Source organism: Emys orbicularis, chromosome 5, assembly GCF_028017835.1.
Source record: "Emys orbicularis isolate rEmyOrb1 chromosome 5, rEmyOrb1.hap1, whole genome shotgun sequence".
NCBI lineage: Eukaryota > Metazoa > Chordata > Testudines > Emydidae > Emys > Emys orbicularis.
In genome coordinates this window covers 128,872,629-128,889,190 of record NC_088687.1, presented here as the reverse complement: position 1 = coordinate 128,889,190, position 16,562 = coordinate 128,872,629, and positions in this window count along the sequence as shown.

The window sequence follows — 16,562 nt, the reverse complement described above, 5'->3', positions numbered from 1 at the left end:
AGGCCCAACCATCCCTCAGTTCCTTCATCAATACAGAATCCCAGAGAGGTATGGCTCATTAATAGCAGGGAAGAAGGGGCATGTGTGGAATCCATCTGGACAACCCATCTCAAAGAACCCCAATTACTATAAGGTCCGTAACCTATCATCCTCAACCATTTCCCCACACGGTCCCATTCTTGGTGACTAATAAGCAGTTACCTTTGTTTTGGAGGTGGGTGCTGAGTCTTACTTAAACAAGGGTTGTAGGACAGCTCTATCAAAATGGGCATCCAATCTGGTTGCCTCCACTAAATAGTGTCTTGTAAAGACATGAACCAAACTCCATGTGGCTCCCCTACAGATTTCAGAAATAGGGACATTCTTCAAAAAGGCAACTGAAGTTGTTTGAGCTCTAGTGGAATGAGCTCTGACGTGGCTCAGTGGACCTAACCTGGCTAACTTGTAATATGCTGTTATACAGTTGGAATCCCATTCGGATAACCTCTGTGAGAATCCTGTCTGACCCATAAGCTCCCCAAACATCATGATTAGTCTAGGTGTGTTCCTGAATGAGTATCCTACTTCCTTAACAGAACAATGTTTTTTACTACATCAAGAACATGTGGTTTATCTTCCATGGCAGAGAGTGACGTTTGGGAGAAGAAAACTGGAGATGAATGAATTGGTTCATACGGAATTCAGCAACAACCTTGGGTAGGAACTTAGAATGAGCACTGATAGTAGCCCTGTTCTTACAAAATACTTATAAGGCGAACCCCGCCCTGAGGGCCTGAATCTCCTTTGTCCTTCAAGCTGAGATAATGGCTCTTAAAAAAAAAAAAAGCCACCTTCAACATTAGGTGGTAGAGGTAGGGCTTCTGTTGCTCAGGGTTTATTAATTTCATTTGTTAGGGTTTATTTTTTGCAATTTTGAGTTTTATGTAGATGTCCAGAAATCAGGTTTTCAGGGCTCTTTGTAGATACTGTAATGAATATACATTACTCCTTATAGTGTATATGGCCATGAGTAATCTTTGTAATGTTCCCCAGTGCGCTTTAATGTAGCACTCTTTAAATAGACATATGTTAAAGCTCACTCCAGAACTTTTAGTGAGCACCAGTAGGATCTAGAAGGACCAATTAACATACAAGGTTAATGTGCTTTAGAAATCATACCCTTGTGGCCTGCATTACTGCTCAGTGTAGGCAAGCCCTTAGATACCAGTAGAACACTGGAAATAATTACTTGTATTTACCGGCTAAATACCAATTTTTTAAATTGGGGGTGTTTCACTGGTGTTTATCAATTAAAACAAAAAATCAGAAACCCTACCTCTAGGGAACTGGTTGCTAAAGGCTCAGAGGGGGAACCCATCAACCCTGTTAATACTATATTGAGGTCCCCAGAGGAAGAGGGCTCCTGAACTGTGGGAAAAACATGAGTGAGGTCCTTGAAGAATCTAGTCACTATAGAGGGAGAAAATACAGTGTGGTCCTGGCTGCAAGGGTGATATGCAGGTACTGCTGCTAGATGAACCCTTCTGGAACTAACAAAGTCCGGTTTGCTCCAGGGCGATGAAGTAGTCCAATATTTCTGAAATAGTTTTATCAAGGGAGACAGGTGGTGCTAAGATGTCCAAACAGAAAACCTCCTCCACTTGGCTATACAAGATAGCTTAGTGGAACTTTTTTGCTTTGGAGCAGAATGTTCTGAACTTCAGCTGAAGAGCTTCTTTCAGTGGACATCAGCCAGGCTGTCAGATGTAGTGATCTGACTGCTGTTCTGTGAGATTATGTCTGGCAGAGCAGGTAAGGTCGAGTAGGGCAGTGTTGAAAGGTTCACTGGATCTGAATACCAGAATTGGGCCTATCATGATCACCTGCCTGCCTTCTGAGGGGTCTTGGCATTATGGCAGTCAGTAGGAAAGAATATCTCAAGCAGTAATCATGAGATGGTAGAGTTCAGGATCCTGACAAAAGGAAGAAAGGAGAGGAGAAGGTTACTCACCTTGCAGTAACTGAGGTTCTTCGAGATGTGAGTCCCTGTGGGTGCTCCACTCCAGGTGACGGTGCGTCCTGACACCATTAATTGGAGATCTTCGGTAGCAGTGCCTGGTTGGGACGCACACGCTCAGCTGTTGTCTCGCGGTCTCGTTAGCGTCTGCCTGAGCGCGCGCATCCCGCAGCCCCCCTCAGTTCCTTCTCCACCGTGGAGATATCAGAATAGTACTGACTAGAGGGGAGGAGGGCGGGGAGTGGAGCACCCACAGGGACACACATCTCGAAGAACCTCAGTTACTGGAAGGTGAGTAACCTTCTCTTCTTCGAGTGCTGTCCCTGTGGGTGCTCCACTCCAGATGAATGTGAAGCAGTACCCACTATGGCTGGTGGGACTTTGGAGTTGCGGCAGTGACGACTATAGACAGTACTGTGTGGCCTACTATGGTGTCTGCCGTGGTATCCTGCGTGATAGCATAATGTTTGGCAAATGTGTGTTCAGATGTCCACGTGGCCGCCTTACAGATATCAATGTGAAAGTGAAATGAATTATATTAAAGAAATAAAATGAATTAAAGAATGCTGTATGTACCTTTAAGGCCTTGGCTACACTTGCGAGTTACAGCGCTGTAAAGCCGCCCCCAGCGCTGTAACTCACTCCCCGTCCACACTGGCAAGGCATTTGCAGCGCTGTATCTCCATGGTTGCAGCGCTGCATGTACTCCACCTCTCCGAGAGGAATAGCAAGTATTGCGCTGCCGCTGCAGTGCTGCGGCGCCAGTGTGGCCGCGCAATGCGCTGTGAATGGCCTCCAGAATTATTCGGCAGTATCCCACAATGCCTGTTCTAGCCACTCTGGTCATCAGTTCAAACTCTACTGCCCTGGCATCAGGTAACCAACCACGTGACCGACCCTTTACATTCCCCGGGAATTTTAAAAATCCCCTTCCTGTTTGCTCAGCCCGGCATGGCGTGGAGTGCTATCAGCGAATCTTTCCAGGTGACCATGCCTCCACGCGCCAAGCGAGCCCCAGCATGGAGCAATGGCGAGTTGCTGGACCTCATCAGTGTTTGGGGGGAGGAAGCTGTATAGTCCCAGCTGCGCTCCAGCTGTAGGAATTATGATACCTTCGGGAAGGTATCAAAGGACATGATGGAAAGGGGCCATGACCAGGACACCCTGCAGTGCAGGATTAAAGTGAAGGAGCTGCGGCGTGCCTACCGCAAAGCCCGCAACGCAAACGACCGCTCGGGTGCTCCCCCCGCGACCTGCCGATTCTACAAAGAGCTGGATGCAATACTTGGGGTTAACCCCACCTCCACTCCGAGCACCACCATGGACACTTCAGAGCCAGTGTGGGGGGGGGGGGAGGAGGAGGAGGAGGAGGAGGAGGAAAACGGGAGTGATGGTGGTGGGCCGGATGGAGACACCCCGGAATCCCTGGAGCCATGCAGCCAGGAGCTCTTCTCGAGCCAGGAGGAAGGTAGCCAGTCGCAGTGGCCGGTACTTGGTGGAGGACAAACAGAAGAGCAGGTTCCCGGTAAGCGTGTTTTTTTTCGGGAAGGAATTTTTTCAGTGCGGGCTCTTTGGGAGAGGAGGGTTAGGCATGCATGCCTAGATGCGGAATAGTACATTGATGTGGTTTATCACATCGCGGTAATCGGCCTCGGTAATCTCCTCGAATGTCTCATCCAGAACGTGTGCAATGCGCTTCCACAGGTTTATCGGGAGAGCCACCATGATCCTTGTCCCAGCCAGGCTAACGTGTCCGCGCCACTGTGCCGCGAGGGGCGGGAGGACCATTGCTGCACACAGGCAAGCTGCATATGGGCCAGGGCGGAAGCCGCATTGCAGTAGAAGACCCTCCCTTGCTTCCCAGGTCACCCTCAGCAGCGAGATATCGTCCAGGACGAACTCCTGTGGAAAATGTTGGAACAGTGTTCAGTGTAGGTGCCCCCTGAAGCTGTTGGCTCTCCCCAAGGCACAGAAACCCAGAGGACAGTGCAGCCCTGAAACAATCAGTCCCCCTTACTCACCATTTTGAGGCTCCTGTGGGATATGTGTGCTCTGTTTCGGATGGGAAAATTATGCTATTGTGTAGACCCTGTGTGTTTTCTACTCCTTAAGTGCGGGGGGAATCATTACTCTGTCTGGTATAAACAATGCTGCCTCTGTTAAATGTTGCATTTTGCCTATACAGCTGCATCAACCTTGAGACCTCAGCCGTCCCTCTTATCGCCTGCTCAGAGACTGCAAAGACTCAGGAAGAGACCGCGAAAAAGCAAAGAAGACATGCTGCAAGAAGTGATGCGGCAATCTATTAAAGAGAATGAGAAAGCACAGAACTGGAGGGAGAGAGAAAGCAGGATCTGCCAGGAAAATGCAGCGCACCGGCGGCAAAGCACCGCGCACCGGCAGCAAAGCACTGATAGGCTCATAAGCATCCTGGAGCGCCAAGCAGACGCTATCCAGGAGCTGGTAGCCATGCAGAAAGAGGAGCAGTACCGCAAACACAAACGCCATCCCCCCCCTACAGCCCTTGTCCCAAAACTCTTTCCGTTGTGCCCCACTGTCACCTCCAACCCACTTTCCCCAACTTCCGTGTTCTTCACGCCACTCACTGCCTCCAACACCAGTATCTTCACCACCCAGCCCTGAAAACCACGACCCTTACCCTCTGCACTCAACCCCCATCACCATGCAGTATAGCTATCCTGAAGTGCAGCACTCACTGCACAGCACACCAGACAGGACATACGCGAATCTGTGATTGTACCGTTCCCCACTCCACCCCCTTGTTTCTTTTCAATAAATGGATTTTTTGGCTTTGAAAACATTCTTTATTATTGCATAAAGTAAAAGACTCCTTAGCCCAGGAAATAAACAGGCACTGCAAGTCTGCTTGTCTGCTTAGCAAACACTGATTCCTAAAGATTGGAACTACTGCACTTCACTCCCGTGCAGGGCACCAGATATCACTGCTGGTTTTCAGCCTCAAATTGCTCCCTCAAGGCATCCCTAGTCCTTGCAGCCCCGCGCTGGGCTCCTGTAATAGCCCTCCTCTCTGGCTGTGCAAATTCAGCCTCCAGGTGTTGAACCTCAGAGGTCCATGCCTGAGTGAAGCTTTCACCCTTCCCTTCACAAATATTATGGAGGGCACAGCACGCGGATATAACTGCGGGGATGCTGTTTTCGGCCAAGTCCAGCTTCCCATACAGAGATCGCCAGCGGCTCTTTAAACGGCCAAAGGCACACTCCACAGTCATTCGGCACCGGCTCAGCCTGTAGTTGAACCGTTCCTTGCTGCTGTCAAGGCTCCCTGTGTAGGGTTTCATGAGCCATGGCATTAACGGGTAAGCGGGATCTCCAAGGATCACAATGGGCATTTCAACTTCCCCTACCGTGATCTTCCGCTCTGGGAAAAAAGTCCCGGCCTGCATCTTCCTGAACAGCCAAGTGTTCCGAAAGATGCGTGCGTCATGCACCTTTCCGGGCCAGCCTGTGTTAATGTCAATGAAACACCCATGGTGATCCACAAGCGTCTGGAGAACCATAGAGACATACCCCTTCCAATTAACGTACTCGGATCCTAGGTGGAGTGGTGCCAGAATAGGAATGTGCGTCCCATCTATCGCCCCTCCACAGTTAGGGAACCCCATTTGTGCAAAGCCATCCACTCTTTCCTGCACGTTACCCAGAGTCACGGTTCTTCTGAGTAGGATGCGATTAATGGCCTTGCAAACTTGCATCAACACGATTCCAACGGTCGACTTTCCCACTCCAAACTGGTTTGCGACCGACCGGTAGCTGTCTGGAGTTGCCAGCTTCCAGATTGCAATAGCCACCCGCTTCTCCACTGGCAGGGCAGCTCTCAATCTCGTGTCCTTGCGCCGCAGGGTGGGGGCGAGCTCCTCACACAGTCCCATGAAAAAAGCAACAGAGGGTCCTGTGGCACCTTTAAGACTAACAGAAGGCTTGGGAGCATAAGCTTTCGTGGGTAAGAACCTCACTTCTTCAGATGCAAGTAATGGAAATCTCCAGAGGCAGGTATAAATCAGTATGGAGATAACAAGGTTAGTTCAATCAGGGAGGGTGAGGTGCTCTGCTAGCAGTAGAGGTGTGAACACCAAGGGAGGAGAAACTGCTTCTGTAGTTGGATAGCCATTCACAGTCTTTGTTTAATCCTGATCTGATGGTGTCAAATTTGCAAATGAACTGGAGCTCAGCAATTTCTCTTTGGAGTCTGGTCCTGAAGTTTTTTTGCTGTAAGATGGCTACCTTTACATCTGCTATTGTGTGGCCAGGGAGGTTGAAGTGTTCTCCTACAGGTTTTTGTATATTGCCATTCCTGATATCTGACTTGTGTCCATTTATCCTCTTGCGTAGTGACTGTCCAGTTTGGCCAATGTACATAGCAGAGGAGCATTGCTGGCATATGATGGCATATATAACATTGGTGGACGTGCAGGTGAATGAGCCGGTGATGTTGTAGCTGATCTGGTTAGGTCCTGTGATGGTGGTGCTGGTGTAGATATGTGGCATTGAGGTTTGTTGCATGGGTTGGTTCCTGAGTTAGAGTTGTTATGGTGCGGTGCGTGGTTGCTGGTGAGAATATGCTTAAGGAACCTAAGGTAGCCATCTTACAGCAAAAAAACTTCAGGACCAGACTCCAAAGGGAAATTGCTGAGCTCCAGTTCATTTGCAAATTTGACACCATCAGATCAGGATTAAACAAAGTCTGTGAATGGCTATCCAACTACAGAAGCAGTTTCTCCTCCCTTGGTGTTCACACCTCAACTACTAGCAGAGCACCTCACCCTCCCTGATTGAACTAACCTTGTTATCTCCATACTGATTTATACCTGCCTCTGGAGATTTCCATTACTTGCATCTGAAGAAGTGAGGTTCTTACCCACGAAAGCTTATGCTCCCAATCCTTCTGTTAGTCTTAAAGGTGCCACAGGACCCTCTGTTGCTTTTTACAGATTCAGACTAACACGGCTACCCCTCTGATACTTGAGTCCCATGAAAGTGGCTTTTCTCATCCGAAAGTTCTGCAGCCACTGCTCGTCATCCCAGACTTCCATGACGATGTGATCCCACCACTCGGTGCTTGTTTCCCGAGCCCAAAAGCGGCGTTCCACGGTGCTGAGCATGTCCGTGAATGCCACAAGCAATTTCGTGTTGTACGCGTTACGCAGCTCGATAGCATCGTCGGACTCCTCACCCTCACTCTGTCACTTTGGATCTTAAGGAATAGTTCGACAGCCAAACGTGACGTGCTGGCGAGACTCGTCAGCATACGCCTCAGCAGTTCGGACTCCATTTCCCGCAGACAGATCGCGCTGCACAGAAACCGTTGAAAGATGGTGCCAAAGGTGGACGGAAACAAAGGGATTTCTGGGATGCGAAGCGATGCATCAGGGGCATTGGGACAGGACCCAGAATCCCCCGCACCCACGCCCCCTTCCCACAACCCACGGCGCCAGAATGGGAAAAGGTGCTCTGTGGGATAGCTGCCCATAATGCACTGCTCCCAATAGCGCTGCAATTGCCGCAAATGTGGCCACGACAGTGCGCTGGGCAGCTGTCAGTGTGGACAGACTGTAGCGCTTTCCCTACTCAGCTGCACGAAGTCAGGTTTAACTCACAGCGCTGTACATCTGCAAGTGTAGCCAAGGCCTAAGTAGAAATGAGAAATGCTGCAAGCCAGGGGGCAGGAAAGCAGACATTAACTGCTTAATGAATTGCCCCACTTAAGGGCAATTGGTGAAGCATTAGCCTTAGATCGATAAGAGTTAATAAGGAAGCAGGATATGCATATTGTGCCCTATGCAAATTTTACAATTTTGCTCTCTCTGTCCCTTTGTTTAGTTCGCACCCTTTTATCTGTATAAATAAGACTGTTTGAATCTTGCATGGGGGCTCACATTATCTGAATGTATTAGCAGAGCGCTGTGCTAATAAAGCAGAGTGGTCTGACAACCTATGAGTCCTGAGTCTAACTTTGACAATTTGGAGGTCCCACTGAGATGGCAACCGTCTTCACTGGGGCCGTGTGATTCCTGACCATTTTTGTAGGATGACCGTGGCAGCCGGCACCTGGGCATTTGGCCCGAGCGGTCCTCCTCCTGAACGGAAGGGCGCACGACCACAGTGAGGTCTACGCCATCGAACCTGTTGGTTCCCACTCTGTTCTGGTAGGGATCCCGGGATCTGACATCAGGAATCTGGTCAGGTAATTATTTCTGTGTTTTGTCCGGACTGAGGACTGTCCTGTCTCTGTGTCTATCCGTCCTCCTGTGGAGTGTTTGAGTCTGGGTGCCATCTCCGTTCGGGGATCGGCCGACCAAGGGGTTCCCATCCCCGCGGTCTGAGTGAGTGAAATCTGCACAATCGCAGCCGCACCGCACCTTGGGTAAAACCCTTGGTGTGAAAGCAAGGGTGATTGAAGCAGTAGCCTGTGGGCTCCTTTTGTGTGTTGCACCGGGCATCGCTCTGACGAACCCAAATTTCCTTCTTGTGTGATTGGTGTGTGTAAAGTCCTCCTGTATTGGTAACCAGACGTCTAGGTCGGGACAGTTCCCTAAAGGAACGCCGGCTCAGTTTTAGGAAGGGTCCGGACTCCTGTAAATTTCTGGAAAAATGGTCTAGGCTAACTCAGGGAGATCCCAAAACTCAGTGGCCACTGTTAAAATCTTGGAACAAGGACCGAGTGGACATCTTAAAAAACAAACTCAGCCAACCTAAAACTAAATTGGAAAAGGAGAGGTTAATTGTTTCATGCAGTGGTGGGAAGAGGCAAATCGTAGGTGGATAAAATCAAAACTCACCTCTCTCAAATATTCAGATAATAAGTTAAAAGCTTTATTAAAAGCCTCCTCTCCCACCACCAGACCGAGTGCTCCCCTTTACCCCGTTCTCCGGGAAAAAAACCCAACAACCCCGGATCGATCCCAACCCCCTCCATACTCCCATCGCATTGTAAAAAGGACAAAAAAGCCCCTTGTTCTGTTCCCCTTCATTGTCTGCCTCAGAAACTGATTCTTTAGTGTTCCACTATCAATTCAGCAAGGAGGGTGGGCTCCTCAACTAGCCCCCACCCTTCCTGGTCCCTTTCCTTAAATAGTTCTTTCAAAATTGTGAAATGACCACAATATCACTCACAAAAACGGTTAATTGGAAAAAGCAGGATTGGGCCCAGACAAGCAGGCAAGCAACAGATAAAGAAACTGAAAAACAGGTTGGAAGCCCTAAGGGCATAGTGTCAGGAGTAAGTGCAAGCATGAACCCCTGGAACAATACTTAAAATGGTGAAATCTGAGTTGATAAAGGTGTCATTTTGGGAAATAAACAAGTGATTTAAGGAAAGAGAGTGAAAAGTTAACTCTACAGAGGCTGAAAAAAATTAAGCAGTTAAACCTTGTAAAAATGTTAAAAAGGACCTTGTTAAAAGAATTCTTGGTTTCTTTGCAGCCATTCTGAAGGAAAAATGAGCCCTTTTCCAAAAGAATGTCTGTAAATAATCCAGGTAAAGAGACTAACTAATTAAAATCATTTGACAATGGACAATTGAGTCAAATTTGCTAAAAAAACATAGGGGGGGTTCTATTGGAACTTAACTGCTCCAAATGTTTAAAGGTAATGTAATCTATGTACAGCTATGTAAAAACAAAGCAGTGTAAAAGGGACGTTAAGGAAAAGAAAATGTGTATGTATCCGTCTGTCTGTGGGAATATGTGAGGTTTGTAAAACTCCTGTTTTGTAGGTTTAAGATAAATTGGTTTTGTTTTGTTTATAATGCCACTAAAAATCCATTTGACTCTTTAATTCAAAGTTGCAAAACTGACAGACCTTTTTGCCAGACACAGGTAATCAGTGTTGGTTGGCTTTGAGATTTGGTATTTAATCCTTAAGGGGTAACTTGATTCTTCACAAAATTTAAATGTTTTCAAATAAAGACCACGTCATGACTGCAGCAGGGCAGTCAAAATCAGAAGAATAGGGAGAGATTCTGGATTCTTTTTGTTTGTTTGTTTGTTTTTGTAACAAAATAGCAGATGAAAGCTGTAGTAAAAGAATAAAGACAGTGCCCCTCTGAAGCAACAGCAGGGGTGAGGTGCACAAAACAAAAAGAAGCAATGTTAGAAACACTGAGCCTTAAAATGGCTCTGTGTAATCAGACTGTCACTTTGATAAGGGTACATAAAACTCTGTAAGAACAAAAGAAACAGTTACACCTTATGTAAAAATATGGCTAATGTTTTAAAAGTTAAAGTATAGAAGGAATGTGCAGACGTGTGCAGTGTATATTATAGAGGGGGTAAAAGAAATGCAAACGAAACATGCTACTTAATTAAAATCCTATTAGAGCTCCAAAGGAGCCACAATAGACTGTTTTCTTTTTCAGCTCTCTGTGTGTTTTGGAAGCAAGAGTTAAAAGTAATCAAAACTCTGGTAAAAGTTAATTGTGTTCCTTTTAAGACAGAGTCTCTGAGCTCTGCTAATGGCTTTGAATCCAAAAGTCAGGCCTGTGTTGATGCAAATTACCTAACTGATAAAGGAAGTGAGAGAACTGCCAGCACAAAGAAGTTGCAGATGAACATATCTGGTCAGCAAACAAATTGTCTAAATAAAAGGCATAACAAGATACCTTTAATTAAAATAAATTTAAAGTTAATAAGTACCCCTGTAACAATGTATAGTGTGTATGATTTTTGAAAAAAATCCTTTATGGTAGTGATGCTTTTCAGCTGTTACCTGTGAACAAACTTAAAGCTTAACACAGCAGGAAAGACATTGTAAACTTGGTCTGCTGTAAAGGAAAAACTGAGGTACACCATCTCATGGATTTAATGACTGAACAGTGGGATAATTTCCCCATAACTCTTAAAGATAGAAGCCATTGAAACCTGGCCTGCCTATAGAACAAAAACACAGGAAAATATGGAGGTAATTCCTCTTTTTTTGCCTGCAATCAGCAAGGGTATTTGTGAAAGAAAGGAATATTTTAAGCAATAATGAATGCCACCCCAAAAGGGGTAGAAAAATGTTATTTTTGTCTTTCAGAAAAAGCTGATACCAGCTATAGGACAACCTAATACAGAAACAAATAAAAGTGGGTATGATTATCCATGCCTGTTGCTCCAAAGCCCTGTAGTAAAGACATCTCACTAGGATCCTGTATGTGGGATAAAATGAATAATGAGACCAAAGTACTGTATAATGGGCTATGTGTATGTGTTAATTATTGGGAAAAAGTGTTTTAAAAGAATGAAAGTGTTAGCAACCTTCCAATAGACAAATGTAAATGTAATGTAAGTCCTGTGTTACAAAAGGTAAGAAGGTAACATAGTTCCTAAACCAAACAAAAAGGCAATGTGGGAAACCGAACCATTCATATTATACATGCAAATGGCAACATGTTAAGAATTGCCACTGCAGAAAGACATAACAGCTTACTATTGGTATAACATATTTTCTGAATGGTCTCCCACAACTAATGGCATACTAATGTTACTAACCCTAATTGTTTTTGGTTTTAAATTGTATGTGGGTTTAATTGGAATGTTTGAAATGTGCTGTTGGATAAAACAAATGTATGCAAAGCTAGAGCCACAGGCCCAAATCACCTCCCAGTATTTTCTATTACGTGGACTAAATAAGAAGTGACACTGGCGATTAATAATCTTAGTGTCAAAAGGGGGATATGTAGGAGCAGGATTTTATAATGTCCCATAAGAATTAATGTATGATTTGATTTCATCCTGTCAGCCACTCTTTTTGAATGGCAGAAAGGAATGACAGACCAGAACAATCCTTATGACTGATTATGGTCACCCTTTTGTTTTAGAATAAGTTATAATGTCTACTATGGTTTCCTATATGTATTACAAAGTAGGCACTCTAGTTAAATATACATTTCTTTGTTTTAAGGTTTAGTAAGTAAGAAACAGGATTCTCTATTGTGTCTATGTTAAGTAGATTAGAGGAACATTAAAGCCCTGGGTCTCAATGTAAATTGTCTTGGTTATTGATTGTAAAACTTAGCAAGGTTTTAATTTGTAATGCCTTTTTGCTCGATATAAAATACTACTGTTTGTATTCTCAGTCTGTTTGTGTGAATGAGGAATGTATGCATCAGAAAAAGATAAGGTGTGAAGGCCATTGTTATAACCAGAGTCAAGGAAAAAGAAGTAAAGAGACTTAAAGGACATCAAAGAATCATCAGGTACTGCTTACTATCCAGACGGCTGTTAAACTGACTGGCATCACAGTGTGGATACATGCTTCGCAGTGTACGAAGGCACCACCCCCAGCAAACCAATCATCACCCCAGGCCCAAGCAGAGTCAATTTTTACTCCAGAAGACGACGTAGAGGAACAGCCTGCAATACCTTACCATCTACGCTCTCGTAAGGGTTGCCAGAAGCAGACGACGACCTAAAGCAAGGCCCAAAAAGAAGCAGTAGCGAGCCTAGCGCCTGCTGCCTGGTGGATGTAAAACCGTGACTGCGGTTCCCTCAGTTGAGGTTGTCAGAACCAGAAGGGCCTTGCCTCCAACATGCGCCTCTGGTGGCGCCTGTTCCTCGGCTGCTGGTGTCTTAAGGTCTGGGGAGTCCACAATGACAATTCTTTTATCCAGCAGCAAGTGTGGATAGCTCAGACCCTTAATATTTCTAATTGCTGGGTCTGCAGCCACATCCCAGCCCACTCTCAAGCTGGTGTTCCTGTCCTGGAAATCCCACTCAATTCCCCAGACATAGAACAATAATGACACTTGGGAAGCAGTGGGAATAAATGTATCTAAAAGGATAAGTGTGGTGGAGGGAAAAGGTCATTGGTGTTGGGTGTGTAATGGGACAGGGCTGGATCTGGGAAAAAGCCGTTGCCTTCAGCATATTGTGGCCAATGGTGTATGGGATTATTCGAACAAAACTAAAAAGTGGCGGGCTGGGTATGGGGATATGAAATTTTTTCTTGACCTGAGGATCAAACAGAAAAATCAATTTCATGTTCCCCCTACAGTAACCTTAGTGAAAACAATACAATCTTTCAACACCATGCAAAAAGGCTCCTGAGGTTACAAGCAGTAGTTGAAATAATGGCAAATGAAACTGGAGAAAGTTTAAAAAACCCTGGCCAAAGAAACAGGGGCGATCCGACAGATGGCCCTCCAAAACCGTCAGGCATTGGACATAGTGCTGGCGGCCAAAGGAGGGACCTGTGCTCTCATTGGAAAAGAATGTTGTGTGTTCATACCTGACGACACCAATGAGGTAATAAATCGCGCTAGTCACTTAGAACAAATCGCATATCTTCGCCATGAAGAGCCGAGTTCTTTATGGAAGTGGCTAAGTAACCTGTTCAATTTCTCTGGCATAGGAAACTGGTTGTTTCAGGGAGCCCTGACTATCCTGTTCGAAATCTTAATGATTTTTGTATGTTTTCAGCTAATCTTCTGTTGTATCCAGAATTGTGTAAGATATGCCACCCAAGTGACTGCCCCAAAACAGAGTGCTAATATGATGATTTCGAAATATCACTGATGAACGAAGAGATAAAGAACGATTAATATGTGGAACCCAGTAATTGTTGGTCTTTGCGTAAGCTTGAACAAAAGGAGGGATTGTGAAAGTGAAATGAATTATATTAAAGAAATAGAATGAATTAAAGAATGCTGTATGTACCTTTAAGTAGAAATGAGAAATGCTGCAAGCCAGGGGGCAGGAAAGCAGACATTAACTGCTTAATGAATTGCCCCACTTAAGGGCAATTGGTGAAGCATTAGCCTTAGATCGATAAGAGTTAATAAGGAAGCAAGATATGCATATTGTGCCCTATGCAAATTTTACAATTTTGCTCTCTCTGTCCCTTTGTTTAGTTCGCACCCTTTTATCTGTATAAATAAGACTGTTTGAATCTTGCATGGGGGCTCACATTATCTGAATGTATTAGCAGAGCGCTGTGCTAATAAAACAGAGTGGTCTGACAAACTATGAGTCCTGAGTCTAACTTTGACATCAGTAATACGTACGTTATGGAGAAAGGCAACGGATGTTGACATAGCTCGAGTAGAATGAGTTCTGATGCCTTCGGGTGGTTGGGCATTCTGAATGAGGTAACAGGATCTGATGCAGTCAGAGATCCACTTGGAAAGGTGTTGCTTAGAGATAGCCGCACCCTTAGATCTCTCGGTAGTGGAGACAAATAGTCGAGGGGACTTACGAAATGGTTTAGTCCTGTCTAGATAAAAGGCAATTGCCCGTCTGACGTCGAGGGTATGTAGAGCTGCTTCGTGCGGAGTCTCATGAGGTTTGGGATAGAATGCAGGTAAGTATATTGGTTGGTTAAGGTGGAAGGTGGACACCACCTTAGGGAGAAATTTAGGGTGGGGTCGCAAGGTAACTTTATCTTTAGAGAAGGTTGTGTAGGGAGGGTAGGCCATCAGGGTGCTTATTTCCCCTACTCTCCTTGCTGATGTTATGGCAACCAAGAAAGCTATCTTCATAGACATGTGGAGAGGAGATGAGGTAGCTAAGGGCTCGAAGGGAGGTTTCATAAGACTGCGAAGAACTAGGTTGAGATTCCAGGCAGCTGCCGATGGATAAATCTCAGGGTAGAGATTTTGCAGGCCCGTGAGAAAGCGTTTTATTGTGGGGTGGGCAAGGAGTGAATATCCGTCCAGCAAATCATGGAAGGTGGTGTGGGCCGTGAGGTGTACTCTGATGGAGCTGAGCGAGAGCCCATCCTGTTTTAGTTTCAAAAAGTAGTCTAGGAAGTTAGGGAGGGTCACGGTATGGGGTGTCAAGCATTTATGGGAGCACCACACGGAAAGCGTTTCCACTTTTGCAGGTAAGTCTTACGAGTGGAGTCTCTTCTACTACGAAGGAGGACATACTGGACTTGCTCAGAACAGGCTAGTTCGTGGGTCTGGAACCATGAAGGAACCACGCCATAAGGTGGAGTTTCTGGAGCTGTGGATGAAGAAGCCGGCTGTTGTCCTGAGAAAGCAGATCTGATCTCTTGGGGAGAGTCCGTGGAGGATGGATGGACAGCTCTGGTTCGAATTGAGTCCAGGTGAGCTCTGATGAACTCGATCCGCTGTGTAGGTGTCAGGGTGGATTTTTGGAAGTTTATTTGCAGACCTAAGCTGTGAAAGAGGGAGATGGCGAAATGGGTAGCTCATAATGTCTCATCGTATGAGCTGCCTTTGATGAGGCAATCGTCTAGGTAGGGGAAAAGTATGATCCTGTGTCTGCCGAGGTGGGCCACGATTAAGGCTAGGGTCTTGGAGAATACTCTCGGTGCTGTGGAGAATCCGAAAGGGAGTACCCTGTATTGAAAACCCAGCGTGGGTATTATTGTGTCCAGAGTGACCATCTTGAATTTATGTACATGTACAAATTTGTTCAGTCGGCATAGGTCTAGTATAGGCCTCCATCCCCCGCTCTTCTTTTGGGTCAGAAAGTAGTGGGAGTAGAACCCTTTTCCTCGATGTTGTGTCGGCACAGGTTCCACTGCACCTACCTGTAGAAGATGAGCCACTTCTACGCAAAGTAGGTGCTCGTGAGACGGGAAAGGGGGAAGGGTAGGAGGGTAGGATATAAAAGGGATGGAGTAACCGGACTGAACTATTTCCAGGACCCAATGGTCCTGTGTGATCTGCTGCCAGGCATGGTGGAAAACCTGGAGGCGGTGGCCAAATATGTGGTGGAGTCAAGGGGTGGTTGTGCAGACCCTCGACCAATGCTTCAAAATTGTTGTTTGTTTCCCGATGTGTGGGAGGTAGCTGGTTGCGCCTGGTTTTGTCTGCGCCTAGGAGGTCTAGCGCGATTCCTGGCTATGTCGTATGGTCTGGGCTGCGGCCAGTGATATTGTTGTGTGCGTGGCCTCTGATAAGGTTGATACCGTTGTCTCCTGGGAAGGGATGGGTAGATGCCCAGGGTTGCGCTAGAGTCTTTCATAGTGTGAAGGAAGTCATTGGTATTTTTGGAAAAAAGAGTTTATCTTTATCAAAGGGGAGGTCCTCCACTTTGGTCTGCAGGTTTTTGGGGATACCGGCTGCAGACAGCCAGGAAGATCTGCGCATAACCACCGCAGTTGTGGTAGTGCGGGCTGCTGTGTCCGCCATGTCCAGAGATGCTTGTAGGGCCATTCTGGAAACCAGCTGGCCCTCGACAAGGACAGACTTAAAGTCTGCTCTCCTGTCCTCTGGGATATGGGAGGTAAAATCAAAGAGTTTATTGTAATTGTTGAAGCCGTAGCTTGCAAGAAGGGCCGAATAGTTTGCAATTCTGAATTGCAAAGTGGAGGAGGTATAGACCTTGTGGCCCAAGAGGTCAAAGCGTTTGAGGTCCCTGTCTTGCAGGATGGGCCGGTAGTGTGGCTGTTTCGTCCTGTGTGTTGCTGCATCCACTACAAGAGAATTCGGTTGTGGATGGGAAAATAAGAAGTCTACGTCCTCAGCCTTTTTGCAAGTTGGTGGTAGATAGAGGCTGGGGTCTGCCAGAGGGTGTCAGCTGGTTCTAGGAGTGCTTCATTTATGGGAAGCGCGATCTTTGAGGGTGAAGAGGGTTGG